The following is a 15,734-nucleotide window of genomic DNA, read 5'->3' as shown; positions in this document are numbered from 1 at the left end:
TAACTACTAGTGCTTTTCAGAGAATGCAACAGTAAAAATAGGCAGGATAAAACAAGATAAGCAAGGAAAAATCATATTTTGGTTAAAGTCACAACAGACAACAAACCAACATCAATACTTAACATATATGTTCCAAAAGGCATAACATCTAAATACTTGAAGGAAATGTTAATCAAATTGGAGGGGACAAGAGACAAAAAAAAAAATTATAACAGGAGAGACTTCTCAACATACCCCTTTCAGAACTTAGACAAATCTCAAAAACATAAAACAAGAAAAAAGTTGAGAACTTGAATAGAACTTTAGCAAACTAGTAAGATACGACAGACCTCTGGTGATTATTAAATGAGAACACAAAAGAATTTATAAATTTCTTTTTTTTAGGCAGTTGGGGTCAAGTGACTTGCCCAGGGTCACACAGCTAGTAAGTGTCAAGTGTTTGGTCTGAGGCCGCATTTGAACTCAGGTCCTTCTGACTTCAGGGCCGGTGCTCTATCCACTGAGCCACCTGGCTGCCCCAAATTTACAATTTCTAAGAGTGTAAACAACATTTAACAAAAGTGTCTCATGGGGGGGAAAAAAAAAGACTGACCAAAAAAAAAAAGAGAGATAACCTATGCTTATTTCTTATAAAGGTCTGTTTTTCTCCCTTCAACTTGGGAGGAGGGGAAGTATAAAAGACAGAGGGGCTAGGGACATGGCTGCCAAAAAAAAAAAAGTTTTATAAATGAACAGTAAAGAACAGAAGGTAGGCCAGAAGGAATCATAGACAAGCAGGACAGCTTTGAAGGTGACATGTTGAATTTTATACTTAAAAAGAAAAGCAAGCTATACATAATGCAAATTAATGTTTCATAAACAACTTTCTGTTCTTCTGTCTATATTTAAGCATTCCTTTTGTTTGATGCTTGTTAAGTTCAGAATTTAAAAAAAAACCCTGTGAGCTATAATCAAGGCTGGATTTGGTCAAAGGAAGGCTTAATATCCAATATGATAAAAGTGCAGTTTCATGATGAATTGAAGAATATGTCAAAATCTTTTAAATTCAATGCCAAATCACATCAAACAACAGACTGCAGCAAAAGGACATATTGCATACTACAAATTTTTCAAAGATGTAAAAAGTTTTCAGATTTATTATATAAGTCAATGAGTTATTTTATCTTGTCCCATTTTATTTTCATACTACTGTACTTAAGATTAGTGTAAATCCCCCCTTTTTGAAGAAAGAAGAAAAGGCACACAAGCAACAATATCTAAAGGATAGTGGGATTTTTTTTTCATCCCAATTGTACCATACTGCTTCCACTAAGACAAACACAATAAAAACAATGTAAATGCAGTGTTTAAAAAAAAAGTCACATCAGATACAGTATATTATAGTTGAAATCATTCCTGTCTACTCCTAGCTATAGGTGTGCAAATGTACATATTTCTGTTAACAGTAAAAGTTCTGTAGGACTCTATGTCTGTCATTTTAGGAATCAACCTAATTAAGTTCAGAGAGGCTAATCAACTCGAAGAAATGAATTCTGTAAAACAAAACATTCACTAACTTTCGGCTATTAAGATATAAAGGACTAAAAACCTACAAAAATGAACAAGGTAGGAGCAGCTAAGTGGCACAGTTCAAATCCAGCCTCAGACCAAACACTTGTCACTTACTAGCTGTGTGACCCTGGGCAAGTCACTTAACTCCAATTGCCTTAAAAAAAAAATGAACAAGGTATCCACAGTAACAAAATCACAGATAATTATTAGTAGACATAATAATAACAATTATTGTTGTTCAGTCACGTCCAACTCTTCATGACCCCATTTAGGAATTCCTTGACAAAGATACTGAAATAGTTTGCCATTTCTTGCTCCAGCTCATTTTACAGATGAGGAAACTGAGGCAAACAGGGTTAAATGACTTGCCCAGGGTCATAAAGGTAGTAAGTGTCTAAGGCCAGATTTAAACTCAGGAAGATGAGCCTTCCAGGCTCCAGGATGGATACTCTATCCACTGTACCACCTAGCTGCCCTAATTAGTAGTATTTATATCGTGCTTTAAGGGTTTGCAAAGCACTTTACATATGTTATCTCATTTAAACCTCACAACAACTCTGGGAAGTAAGGTGCTATTGTTATATTCATTTTACAGATGAGGAAACTGAGAGAAGTTAAGTGACCTGTTTAGGGTCACAAAGATATTAAGTATCTGAACCTGCATTTGAACTCAGGTCTTCCTGAATACAAATCCAGCCCCTCTACCCACTGCACCACCCAGATGTATATTCATTAAAATTTATCTGAGCAAGTCAGCTCAATTACGCTGGTTGGTCCTGTTCTTTGAGAACCTAGGAAAGCAGAGTTGATTACAGTACTTTCTTATAAATTTGTTTCAGTATCTAATATCAATTTGAATGTGAAAATGTTTCTTAAGCACGTAGAAAACTGGATGTCCCAAAAAACAACTTATTTTATGTTTTGCCTGATCCAGTGACATCAGCTACATAAAGTATATTTGTATAAAATTTTGGTTCTCTGCTTTATTTCATCACTGTTTCCTAAAATATAGTAATTAGGTAGTGCCTTGTTTGATTTTCAGTACTGATTTTCAGTAACATTTCTGAAAATGTTAATTTTCAGAAAAATTATTCAAGTAATATTTCTAAATAGTGATTCTATAAAAACAGACAACTTTAAACAATTTCCTCAATTTTGGATCATGGACATTTAGGAGCTGGAAGGGTCTTTGGAAATCACCTGGTTCAATCTTCTTTATTTTAAATGAATAAACTGAGGTCCAAAGAAGTTAATTTCAGGGCAGCTAGGTGGCACAGTGTAAACAGCACCAGCCCCAAAGTCAGGAGGACCCGAATTCAAATGCAACCTCAGACCAAACACTTGACACTTACTAGCTGTGTGACCCTGGGCAAGTCACTTAACTCCAACTGCCCAAAAAAAACCCCCAAAAACAAAAAACAAAGAAGTTAATTTGTCCAAAATCACACATAAGAGATTGTGGCAGAACCTGGACTAAAACTCAGGTATCCTAGCTCCAAGTCTGGTACTGTTTGCATCACATTACAATGACTATACTATTACATGAGAATTCCAAGTCAAATACAAGCTGCCTGGTTTTCATAAAAGAGATGACATGCATTTTTCTAGGCACAGACTAGAGCCTCACTAGATTACTTCTAATGTGCTTTGGGCAAAGCTAAGACCAGACAGCAACTGAAATTCAGTACTTTTTAAAATAAGCATATGCAAAGGATACTGACAAATAATATGACATAGCTAAAGGGTTTGACATTCTTTATCTCATATTGTTTCCCAAAAAAAGTTTGCCAAACTAAAAAAACTTTACTTGCTTCACCCTCGATGATGCCTATTTTGAAGCCCACCCAAATAACTATCTTATACTGTCCTGTGTAAATTTTGCCCCTTTAAAATTTAAGTAATTTATAAGCAGTAATTATGATATATGATTTTGTATCTGCACCATGCCTAGCAAAAGGTTAGGTGCATTCATTCACTCCCCAACTTATTTAGTATATTTTATGCTTGTCTATGGCACCAATACAAATGTTAAGTAAGTCCATATTACTTCATGGACGTTCAAGAAGATTTTCTTGAATTGAATTATATGAATTTCTAATACACTCCTGAGAGAAATACTATGATAAACACTAAAATATTGGATAAGAAGCATTAGCAAAAATACTACAGGGTAAGTGCAAAACCCATAGAATTTGTACAGGAACAAATTAAAGAAAAAAAAAAACAGATTACCTGCTAGACATATAATGACATCTATAACAACCAAGGAAAACTGCAGGCATCTGATTTATGCAAATTTGATAATTACAACTTAGTAGAAATGATTATAAGATGTAGACTTACTAAAGGTGTTTATCACCTTCGTGAAGTATTCCCACCAGGCCTGTCCCTCCTGGAAGCTGAGATTACCAGCATGTGCCATCACAGTCAGTCCTTTTACTTCTTTTGTCAGATTCTTCCCTACTACCATTTCTGTATTCCAAATATGTCAATCTTTCTTTTGCTTCTTTGGAGAAAATCTCTACTCTGGATTTAATTTTTTTTTCTAATTTGCTAATTTATTTTATTTCTATAGTAGAAGCTATAACTTCTGTCATTCTTAATGTTTTTTGCTTAAGTATTCTATTTCTCTTTTGAACCACTCTCGAAGTTCTTTTCATTGATTCATACTCTTCTAGAATCCCACATGACTGTTTCAATAAGTACTAGGTCATCTCTTTTGTTTTATAATATCCGTTAAGAAAGCTTTATAATCAGGTTTAGTACTCATTCTCTTAGGTTTAGAATCCTCGGTGTTAACTTATATATTTGTACTATGGGTTTTTTGCTGAGTTTTCTTCCTCTTGAAATCTTAGCACTTCAGCCTTCTTTCTTTATATTCCCCCATCATCTCACTTTCTGAATCCTCCCCATTTTGTATTACATACATCATCTCCTCCTACCTAACAGTCTTTAGCCTCTTCTCACATTTAGGGTTCATTGGCCTGAGTTCCAATCCTGTACAGTGGAAGGTGAACCTCTGCTAGGTTTTCCACTTCAGCCACCCACACTTGTCCCTACCCCTTCCTCCTTTCCATCTCCACCTGAGCTCAATCAGTTATCTGCCACTTTTTGCAAGGGAGAGGGTAGAGATGGAAGAATATTCCAATGATAATTTCTATAGTTCTGAGGGTCCCTAACATAAGATTGGCCCTAGACAGAATGCTTCCTCCCCTTCTTCCTCCTCACATTAAGTTGAGATTCTACATGAGTGGAATCACTCTCTATCACTTGTTTCTGTGGGGGACTAGCAGGCAGTAAGGTATGTTGGCCATCTCTCTGCAGCATAAGGGGATCCCAATTTTATGGGTTCCAAACACAAACACACAGGTTGGTTTGTATATACCTGCCAGGACTGTGAAGGATGATGGGGAAAGATGTTACATGAGTACTTTAAAGATTAGCATTTTACTATTTTAATTCATAAAGATTTTACCTTATCAGTGTTTTCTTTTTGGTACTATTGGATTCAGTTATAACCACTCTATTTCTGGTGCATAATTTCTTTTTAAAGTATTTTTTTGAGACTCAATGAGTTTTAAGAAAATTCCTAGTCCTCAATATTTTTGGTCCTGTGACCCTGAAGAATACTCCTCCAAAACTTTATACTGAATGTAATAAAAGAAGAAATGAACATCTAAAGTAAGCATATGCCATTGTCACAGAAATCACAAAAAGTCCAAGTCAAGGAGAGTTTTTCTACAAATGCTGAAGTCTTCCAGATGCTCCTTCACAGATGGCATTATGCTGATTGCATCAAACTCTAGAATATTGCAGAATCTCCTAAATTAGATCCATAATCACTATAAAGATTTTGACCTAACTATCCACACAGGAAAAGAACAAGTGGATGAAAAACATAGCTGAATGGACAATCAAGATATCTTGAACAAGTGCTGACTTCAGCAACACAGATACTAAAACTGGAATGATACAGAGAAGATAAGCAAGGCCCCTGTGCAAGGATAACATACAAATTTGTGAAGTGTTCCATATTTTTTTCATTCCTTTTTTTTAATGTTTGAGTCTTCTTGCATAAAATAACTACTATGGGAATGCTTTACATGATTGAACATACACAACTTATATGAGACTGCTTACCATTTGGGTGGGGTAACAGGGGAGAAAGAGGGAGGGAGGGAGGAATAGAATTCGGAAATCAAAACTAAATTTAAAAAAGTTTAAGACTGTTTTAGCATGTAATTGGTGAAAAACAAAATGTTATTTAAAATATATCTATATCTATATATTTATATAGATATATATATATCTTGGACAATCACTGAGAAATGACAAGTAATTGAATACAGAACTGAATAGCAAGAAGAGAGTAGGCTAGATAACCACTGCGAAATTTACAAGTCTTTTTTTTAAAATTATTACAAGCTTCTCCCTGAAACAAAGGTCCACATTTTTTTAACACCAATATTCTGAAAGTCTTGTACAGCTATAAGAAAGGGAATTCTATTCTAGTTTCCAAAAAACTGAAACTGAAGGGCACCCAAAGAGCAATGCAGACTGCAAATGGGGGTGAGAGGAGATAGGTAGGGGTGAAGTGAACAAGCAACACATTACAAACAGAGATTAGAAAGGAGAAACAATGTAAAGATTCTAAGAAAAGATATATAGAAGCAACAACAACAACAACAAAAAAGACAAGCAGGGGACAACTAATGGATAGCACACCTACCCATGTCAAAAGAACAAAAGGCCCTGAACAGGTTGGGTTAATCTGTGTGTGACAAATTTATGGAAGGCCATGGAAAAGGGCTGCAAAGGATAGAAATGCATGAATGTATTGCAATATGCAACCTTGGAGGGAATATCCACATTGATGAGATTACAGATTCATCTGAGTATAACAGAGTACCAGAAACTAGAAGCGAAGATAATTTTATAAGTTACAAAAAATACATTCTCTAGAAACTAAGTCAACAGTGACAATCTTTTTCAATATTGATTCATTGCACACAGAATTTAAGGTTTATTATCATTATATCTTTTTAAAAGGATAAATCATATCCTTATTTTCCTTTCAAAAAACTGTATTTATTCATGTTTTTGGCATTGTTACCGATGTTATATTCTCTTCTGAAAATCAGAAAAAGAAAGCTAAATCTAGGAAATTAACTGATGAATAAGTATGAATTCAATAAAAAAAAAGATTGGGTCACACATTGGCCAATTCCGCTCTAACAAAATTTAGATTTAGTTTTATTACCATATTTCTCAAATCAAAAATTGGTACCTGTCATCTCATAAAACAAAAGTAAAAATGTTTCCTTAATAAAGCCACATTCTTGAAACCAGGACTATCACAGCAAATCTAGGATTTACCATCACTGGAAATCTAGGTCTTATGCAGAAACTCCACTCACAGAAAGTCAACTGCTAAGAAATACCAAAAGGAGAAGAGAATATTGGCTGATTCTCTTTCACCCATATGACATTCTGTACATCCCTGACAGGCCTCCTGTCTCCTGATTCCTATAACTTCTAATCAGGTTCTTTACCTAACAGCAGATATATACCTAAAATACACATTTTCAGTTAACAGTTCTGAATATCAAGACAACAGCAATTAGCTCCTTACAAACGTGGTTCAAAACCTTAATCTCAAGTCAAAGGAGGCAGTCAACTATTAATTCTTTACATCTCTTCCCGAAAATACAATTAAGGGAAAATACTGAATAGATCAGAAAGTAAAAACAGCTTTAGAATCATTAAAAAAAAAACTACAGTTAAGTAAGCAATAAAATTTAGTTGCCAAAAATAAGGAAAAAATGCTTATAAGGCTACAACAGGAATGTTATATATAAGATGAGCAAGGAAATCTTACCTTTGTTTTTTAATCGATAAGGACTTAACTAGGGTACTATGTCCAGTTTGGAACACCACAGACCAAGTCGGTGGATAACTCAGGCTGCAAAGAGCAAGAACAGTAAATTACTAAGATTTTTAAAATGTCTTACTGTGCTTGAAAAAAAAGAAATCACTGTCACTCTGTGGTCATCAGTTTACCCTTTACTTATAACTAAAAATAACTAATAAAGTTAAGCAAAACATGATTGGGAGAGATCTAAACAGATACAAAAAGCAGCTGTAAAGGAAAAAAAATAATATATGTAAAAGGTTTTAATGGAAAGGAAAACAGTCAATTGCTCAAGTTTTCTGGAAATTTCAAAGGAATAAAATTTGGTTAAACCACTATGGCAATTTTGGGAGAAAAAAAGCACACCTGTCTGTCTTGCTCTGGCCCTTTACTCCTGGCCACTCTTTGTGGCTGAGAAGGAAGACGTAATCTATACAACAGAGAAGGCTAACATGAAGCCAAAGCAGGCAGCAATGGTTTTTTAGAAGTCTGGGCCTTCACAGAAAGCTAACAGGGATATACTGCAGCTGCAAACTTGGCAAGCTTCTGAGTCCCTGCTGCTCAGAGATGTGGAAGCTTTAAATAACTTCCTATAATGTTGCAGAGAGCCACCCAGCCCTGGTGCAGGATTATTAAATTTTAATGACCCTAAGCATAAAACTAAACTGTGGACCTTTAAAAGCCACAGAAATGAACTGAAGGTCTTTAAAATTTAAATGATACCATGCTGAGGCTATGTAGTTCTCTGGCACAATAGAGGAAACTATTTTAAGTTCCCACAGTTCAAAGTGTGTAACAAACAGTCAAAGAACACATACCTTTGTATGTGAGAAGCGGCTGGGAAGTATCACTTCCCTAAATTATTTGCTGTCCCATATCCTATCTCAAATCATTAGAGTTGAAAGGGACCTTAGAGGTCATCTATACCATTGGTGTCAAACTCAAACTTAAATGGGCATCATTAAACCTTACATAAAGATCCCTATGAACCACATATTGACATAGTTATAAAATGTAATTATCTATGTTTTATTGTATTTTTGGTTATTTTGTTAAATACTTCCCAATTATGTTTTAATCTGGTTTGGCTGAGTGTGATGGGCTGTGTGTTTGACAACTCTGACCTAGTCTATTCCCCTCATCCTTGGCCCAAAAATCACCCAAAGTATTAAGTCGTAAAACCAAGATTCACACCTATATCCACTGACTCCAGTATTCTTTCCATTGTACCATGCTGCACCTCATGTCTTAGTTATCATAGGTTTTCAACAGAAGACATTCTGCCAACTTTTAAGGAACTTAATATCTAAAGTATGTAATGTTAGGTAATGTTACCATTATAGAGCCCAGGCATAAAGTCAATATTAAAAGATTTGGGTTAACCCAGGAACCATCAGCAATTTTGAAGTTAACAGGGCCACAAGATGCCTAATGCAACCAAAAGGGAAAGAACTAGAATTAGTAGACATATCAGAAATTAATGTGAACTAATTCAGGCACTGAAGGGCAATAATAGCAAATAATACCAGCTTAGATTTATATAGTGCCTTATATACATTTGATCCATAAATATTCATGATAACAATTTGCTCAAGATGTCTAAAACTTTTTGACAATAGTGAAAACCCTGATCCTTATGCCTTCTAATCCATGGACTTCACTAGCAGAGCTAAAAAATCCCAGGGATGGATCTATATCACATGCCCAGGTTATCAGTGTAAAAAAATCAACAAAGCAAAAAGGTTATATGTACATAGACTCAATGTTTTTAAGCACTGAATGCTGGTAAAGGGCATCAAGTTCATGCCATCCAATAATTGGCTAAAGGATCTGGGGATATTTAACTTAAAAAAAACTTAGGGGTGTTTTCAAGTAACTGAAATGCTCTCATAATGAAAAAGAAATAGAATTGCTCTGCTTGGCCCCAGAAGGCAAAACTCAGAGTAATGAATTTAAGTGGCAGAGGGTCACTGATGAAAAAAAATTTTCCTAACACAGTATTTATTAAGCACTTGTGTGTTAACCCTTACAATAAGAGCTATCCAAAAGTACAGTGGGTTACCCTGATAGAGTAGATCGCCTTTCTCACTTAAGAGTTTTTCCAGCAAAGGCAGAATGATCACTTGTCAAGAATGTGTAGAGAGTTTTTTTTTCAGATATGGGTTGGACTAGGTTACCTATACCTGATATTTTATGATTCTGTGAGTTTAGGAAGGAAGACAGCAAGGCAGCTGATCTGCTCAAAATTACACAGCTGAGACTCTGAGTAAACCCAGAAAGAGACAGAGTTTGTAGATAGAATTGGCAAAAGTTTCCTCACCTGGGAGTTCCCTATACCAGTTCTAATCTCTATCCCTACTGTTATGTAAAACTACATCTTTTCATTAACCATGGTTATGAAAAGATACAATATATGGTTTGAATAGTGGACAAGGCAGTGATTCAAATAATCACTTTTTTTTAGAACTTGGAAACCTTGGTTATATTTAAAGGGAAAGAAATGAGGAGACTAATGATAATGATGGTCCAGTGAGTGGGAGAGAATATGAAAGGAGAACCTATAGTACCAGGGAAGTATTCCAAAATAATTAAATTATTCTCAAGTAAATTTAATATAAAGAGAAACAATAGTTCTAATATTCTTGACAAAGTAGGTGACACAGTTATTAGGGCTTTTAAGGAAGTAGAAAAATTCCAAACAACAAGTGGACTAGGTAACTGGCTAAAACCATTATACTAATGATTGTTATAGGAGGCAAAAATTATAACCCAGCATACTTCCTTAAGCAGAATTTAGAACCTAATCTTAGGATATGAAAATTTTAAGACTCAAAATCTTAAATATTACAGATCAAAGAATTCCAGAGTGAGAAGGAACTTTGGTGACCATGTAATCCAACTCATACCACCAAAAGAATTCCACTGAAATATATCTCCTCCTGCCTGACTTATTCTTCTCAGGTTTCTTTGCTGTCCCAGTCCTTATGTGAGTGTACTCTAAGGCTCTGTTCTGGTTTCTCTTGTCTCTATATATTCTCTAAGTTTCAACTATTATCTCAATGTAGATAACTGTTAGGTCTACATATACTACCCAATATTACTATTTGCTAGATATAGTTGCCTGATATACCATACACATCTTAAATTCATGGTCAAGGCAGAATTTATCTTCCCCCACAAAATTAATCTCTCTTCCTCATATCCCTATTTCTGTCAAAAACACCATGCTTCATTCACTCAGGCTCATAACCCAGGAGTCATCCTTATTCTTTCCCCTGATTCACTCCCAGTGATTCACTCCAAAGTGAAAATCCACTCACAGTGGATTTATCCACTCAGGTGCCAAATTGTATTGAATCTATCCTTACATCTCTTGCATCCTACCACATCAGCCCTTCATCACTTATACTACTGAAATAGTTTTCCTGGCTTCAGTCTCTTTCCTCTCCAATAAATCCTTTACACAGCTGCCAAACTGATATTCCGAAAGCACAGGTCTGACCATGTCATTCTCCTGCTCAAGAAGATTCAATGGCTCCATCTTCAACATGGCATCACTGTCATAAAATCAAGTACTTATTTCCAAGCTGTCACCAACCCTATTGTTTGTTCCAAACTTTTCTTTTGGGTACAAGTTATCTTCTTCCAGGACTATACTCCTTGAATAGGTGGGCTTTAAAAAATAATCAGCACAATTTAAATGTCACTGGGGAGTCTGTCAACTCTCAATTATTCCAATTGAAGGCTTTTTAATGATTAAAATCTTTCATGGAGGGGTGCCAGTTCAGGAAGGACACTGACAAACTGAAGGGTGTTCCCGGAAGGCTGAGTATAAGACATTACCATAGGAAAATTAGCTGAAGAAGCTAAGTTAAGAAGAAATAAGAGAAACACAAATATTAAAGACCTGTCTCGTGGGAGAAGGATTATATTTGCCCAGGGTCAGACAGCTAGTAAGTGTGAAGCCAGATTTGAACTCATGAAGATGAGTCTTCCTGATTCCAAGCCCAAAAAAGGGTAGATTTTTATTGTCTATAAGGAAAAACTTTAACAATTAAAGCTATCCAAAAGTGGAATGGACTGCCCCAGCAGGTGATGGGTCACCCCTTACTAGAGTGCCTTCAGGTGAGGACAAGATGACTCTTTGTTGGTAATGTAGAAAAGGTCTTGTTCAGACACAGTTTGGATTAGAGGTCATTAAGGATTCTTCCAAATATGAAATTCTAGAATTCTTTTTTGTAATTGTTTAATTTATGAAATAACACAAGCATTTCTATACTAGCTGAATAAAAAAAAAAGGTGATTGCACATGAAACTACAAATCTATTATGTACTAACTTACTATTCCTTTTAAACATATAATAAAGTTATCATGTAATTAATTCTTGGTTGTCCTTTGGTTGTGCTATACTTGCAAAGACATGATCTGTGACTTAGAAGAAACATGAACATTACCAAAGTAGTATTTACAAGAAACACTAGAGGAGTGATTCATAACATTTTTTGTGTCAATTAATCAATCAGTGAACATTTATTAAGTGCCTACAGGCACTGTACTAAGTCTAGTGAAGCCTACATATTCCTTCTAAGAATAATGTTCTTAAATGCAGGAAATAAATATACAGGATCCCAAAGGAAATCATTATAATAAAATATAGTCATCAAAACACTGAGAAATTAAATTTACAGCCCATGTTAAGAACCTCTGCTCTAGAAGATCCCTTGAAATCAAAACAATTCAGTATCCTCTAAAACTCAAAATCACAAAACACAATGTCAGCAAGGAATGGAAAAGGTGAGTAGAAAAAAGGGGAAAGAGGCATCATTATTATTCATAAGTATACTGGTTTATCTCTAACAGAAAAGGGACTAACAGAAAAGATGAGCTGAGAGGAATAAAAAATCCTAAAGAACTTTCCAGTTTCTTCTAAATCAGGTCTTTAACAATATAATTTCACTATTATGTTTTTAATAAAATGGAAACACTTCGCTATAATATAAATAATGATATGAATTTTAACATTTCAAAAGTTGTGTACAGATCATGTTCTGGAAAACTACATACCCATTTATCTCTGATCAACACCTATTTTGTTGTGAATTCCCACAAAAATGATTTCCATATGTATACACACATATGTGTGTGCATGCATTTTTATGTTTAGGTATAGATATGTACGTATCTACATGCACATGTGTGCAAATATGCAAGTATGTGCATATAACCTTATGTCAATATTCGTAAGGATGAATAGTATATATTCTTTAGATCAGAGAATTCAATCCATCTTATTTATATTTTTACTCAGCTAAAAACATCGGTATTAAGCAAAATGCTTGTTCTTTAAAAATTTTCATGCAGAAACTAGACAGTGGCACTCAAGTGATTTTGGAAATGCTGATTTGATATTATTTGAATTTCATTGAGTTACCACAATTAATATACAAACACTATATTTACTAGAACAAAGGACTTTCAAAAAAATTATACTGTCCTTACATATAAGTATAAAGAGATTTCCTTAAACCTTAGGAAAATAATCAAATGTATCTGAATACATATTAATTTTTTGGGTTCACCTATGTTTGATAAAGTGAGCGGTATTTCACTTAACAAAGGAAAGCCGTTTATTAGCAATAACCTTTAGTTCACACTGAAAATTATGCCAACTTTCCATGTGAACACCACCATCTAAATTACTTTACTTGACACTCATTACTAATACTAGAAGTCATTTCTATGGCAGCAAAGATAAGCATTTCTAGAGGCAAGAGTGTGATGTACAATATAAAAGATAGCTTTCTCTGTGTGCTAGATTATACTTTTTCCTGGAATGTAACATAAAGGCCTATACGATAAATCAGAATGGCAACATAAGATACTAGGTATCATTTAATTAAACTTTTGGATATATGAGTTTATGTTTTTCTCAGAATAAATGTCAACAGAGCTAGCTACTCATTATATCTTGTTATTCAACCAAACTTGTTAGGTATATTAAATATCATCTTTCCCTTTATTCCAATTTGTCTCTTCAATTTAACATGAGAAAAGGATATTAATTATAATTTTAAAACAGCAGAATATGGTGAAAATTACGCTGTATTTGGAGTCAGAAGACTGAGGTTTGTATCCTGGCTCTCCTACATACCTGTGTGATTGGGGGGAGAAGAGGAGCAGATTACTTAACTTCTCTGGGTCTCAGTCTGCTTGTCTACAGAACAAATGGATTAGACTGGAAGACTCCTCAAGTCCCTTCCAGCTCTAAATCATGATGTTATAAACAACTCTGGTGGAGATCAAAAAATAATTTATAATTTTGGAGCTATGTCTATTTAAAAAAGTGAATTATTACATGAAAAGGCCCATTCGACTCAGATACTATTTGTATTGGACAGACTTTTAATGCGGTCTTTTTTAAATGGATGACATAGGGCAGCTAGGTGGTGCAGTGGATAGAGCACTGGGCTTGGAATCAGGAAGACTCATCTTCATGAGTTCAAATCTGGCTTCACACTTACTAGCTGTCTGACCCTGGGCAGTCATTTAACCCCAACTGCCTCCAAGAGGAAAGCAAAAAAAGTAAATAATGTTCCAAATTAATCCATGGTCAAAAGATACAAACAAACAGTTCTGAAAGAAAAAAATCTAAGATACCAATGGCTACAAAGAAAGCTCCAATTAACTAATGATTAGAGAAATATAAATTAAAGCAACTTTAAAAAATAAATAAAAATAAATGGATGATATGGCATACTGTCAGATAATTTCTGCTAAATAAATAAAAAAGTTATAAATAGAAATCAAATACCTTAAAGATCAACATGACATCAAAACTCATGATCACAAATGAGTGTGATATAATTGCTATATCTCTTGTCAATCTTCAGAACTAATGTTCCTGAATTTATAGAATATTCCTTTTTGAAAGGTTTTCAAATTTAAAATCATCATAGTATTTATTCAAAGATTACATCATACCACAAAAAAAGATTTATGAAATAAAAATATAATACATTCAACTATATGCTCTATTCCTGGCCCTGGCCTATTCAATACTTTTTATCAATAACTTGAGAATATAGATAGTATGTTTATCAAATTGGAAGACACAAAATGCCAATGATACTTAATAAATAATATGTCAGAATTGGGTATTAAAAAATTTTTTAAAACTGTAGGCTAAAACTACTAAGATGAAATTAACTGGGATGAATATAAAGATTTCCACTTTTTTTTAAAAAACAAATTCAAGTACAAGATGGAAGAAAGTGGGCTCATTTTAAAGGATTTAGGGACTTTAATGAACGGCAAAACTGATGTGTCAACAGTGTGATATGTCAATCAAAAACATAATTCAAACTCAGACTGCATTAACAAAAACATAAGTCCAAAAAAGGGGGGTGATAATTCTATTGTATTCTACCCTGATCCAACCCTGGACACCAAATTTTAAAATGGCATTGACAAGCTACAGCAGGATCAGTCAAAAGATCTAAAGGCAGTTAACTTGGAGAAGACTTAGGGGATTATATTTTCATGTTTATGTTCTGTTTGCCTCAGAAGGCTAAATTACTCTGAGTGAGGAGTGGTTCATAACAGATCTGAAAACGGAATGGGCTGCTTCAGCATACAGTAAGTTCTCTAAGTGGACACTAGATGATTTCCTCTTAGGGATGTTGAAGGTTTTTGAATAATGACTGGATCCTCTCAACAACAGTATGGTATGACTGGATGACAGGTCTGATTCTACCAGCAGAGCACATACAAATATTTTCATTTTATACTCTGAAGGTTCAATAATTTAGAGGATACCATGACCAAGTTTAGCCTAAGCCAATACCTCTTACAATCAGGTGGACTTAATATTCTTTAAGCTACGACAAGCATTATTGGACCTGAGCTCACTGATGTGTGTACATTATCCATCAGTACGGATCACAAACTAGCCATACCTTCTCTTGTACATGTCTTCTCCCGCCTCTCCTCAAAAAAGCTCTCTCCCAAAGTGCTACCGCCCTTCCCTTAGGCCTGTCTACATTTTGCTGGTAACTCATTCAGAACTCAAGCTAGCCATCTGTTGTTATCCTTCATTTCTGCTACCCAACCAGCCTTCCTCCTCTCTGGTCATACCTTTCCCGGATCATAAGCCTTATGCTACTTCTTGCATTCAAGTAATCACTGGAAATATGCCGCAGGCTACTTAGGCCTACCATGCGCCTCCCCATTGCCCTTTGAATCTGCTACAGCTTTGATTCTTCAAAGATTCTT

At 34.7% G+C, this 15,734-nt stretch overlaps 1 protein-coding gene and 1 non-coding gene across 5 annotated transcripts in view; one reads left to right on the top strand and one right to left on the bottom strand.

The window, feature by feature from the left end:
* TAB3 (TGF-beta activated kinase 1 (MAP3K7) binding protein 3) overlaps nt 1–15,734 on the bottom strand; it is a 78,873-nt gene that overhangs the window by 51,784 nt on the left and 11,355 nt on the right. For 3 of the 4 annotated variants that reach the window (XR_002321818.2, XM_078146594.1, XM_020973245.2), the window contains exon 2: nt 7,430–7,513. The exons of the other annotated variant lie outside the window; for it this stretch is intronic. The gene's annotated coding sequence lies outside the window, so the exon portion shown is untranslated. The remainder of the gene's footprint in view (nt 1–7,429; nt 7,514–15,734) is intronic. 4 annotated transcript variants of the gene reach the window in all.
* Nucleotides 5,484–5,590, top strand: LOC144454600 (U6 spliceosomal RNA). Its single transcript, XR_013483118.1, has one exon. It is a non-coding gene; the product is annotated as a U6 spliceosomal RNA (small nuclear RNA).

The sequence above is a fragment of the Phascolarctos cinereus genome, unplaced genomic scaffold, assembly GCF_003287225.1.
Source record: "Phascolarctos cinereus isolate Bilbo 61053 unplaced genomic scaffold, phaCin_HiC Scaffold_726;HRSCAF=1367, whole genome shotgun sequence".
NCBI classification, from domain to species: Eukaryota; Metazoa; Chordata; class Mammalia; order Diprotodontia; family Phascolarctidae; genus Phascolarctos; species Phascolarctos cinereus.
Note: the sequence above shows the minus strand (reverse complement) of the source record. Positions and strands in the feature narration are given on the sequence as shown.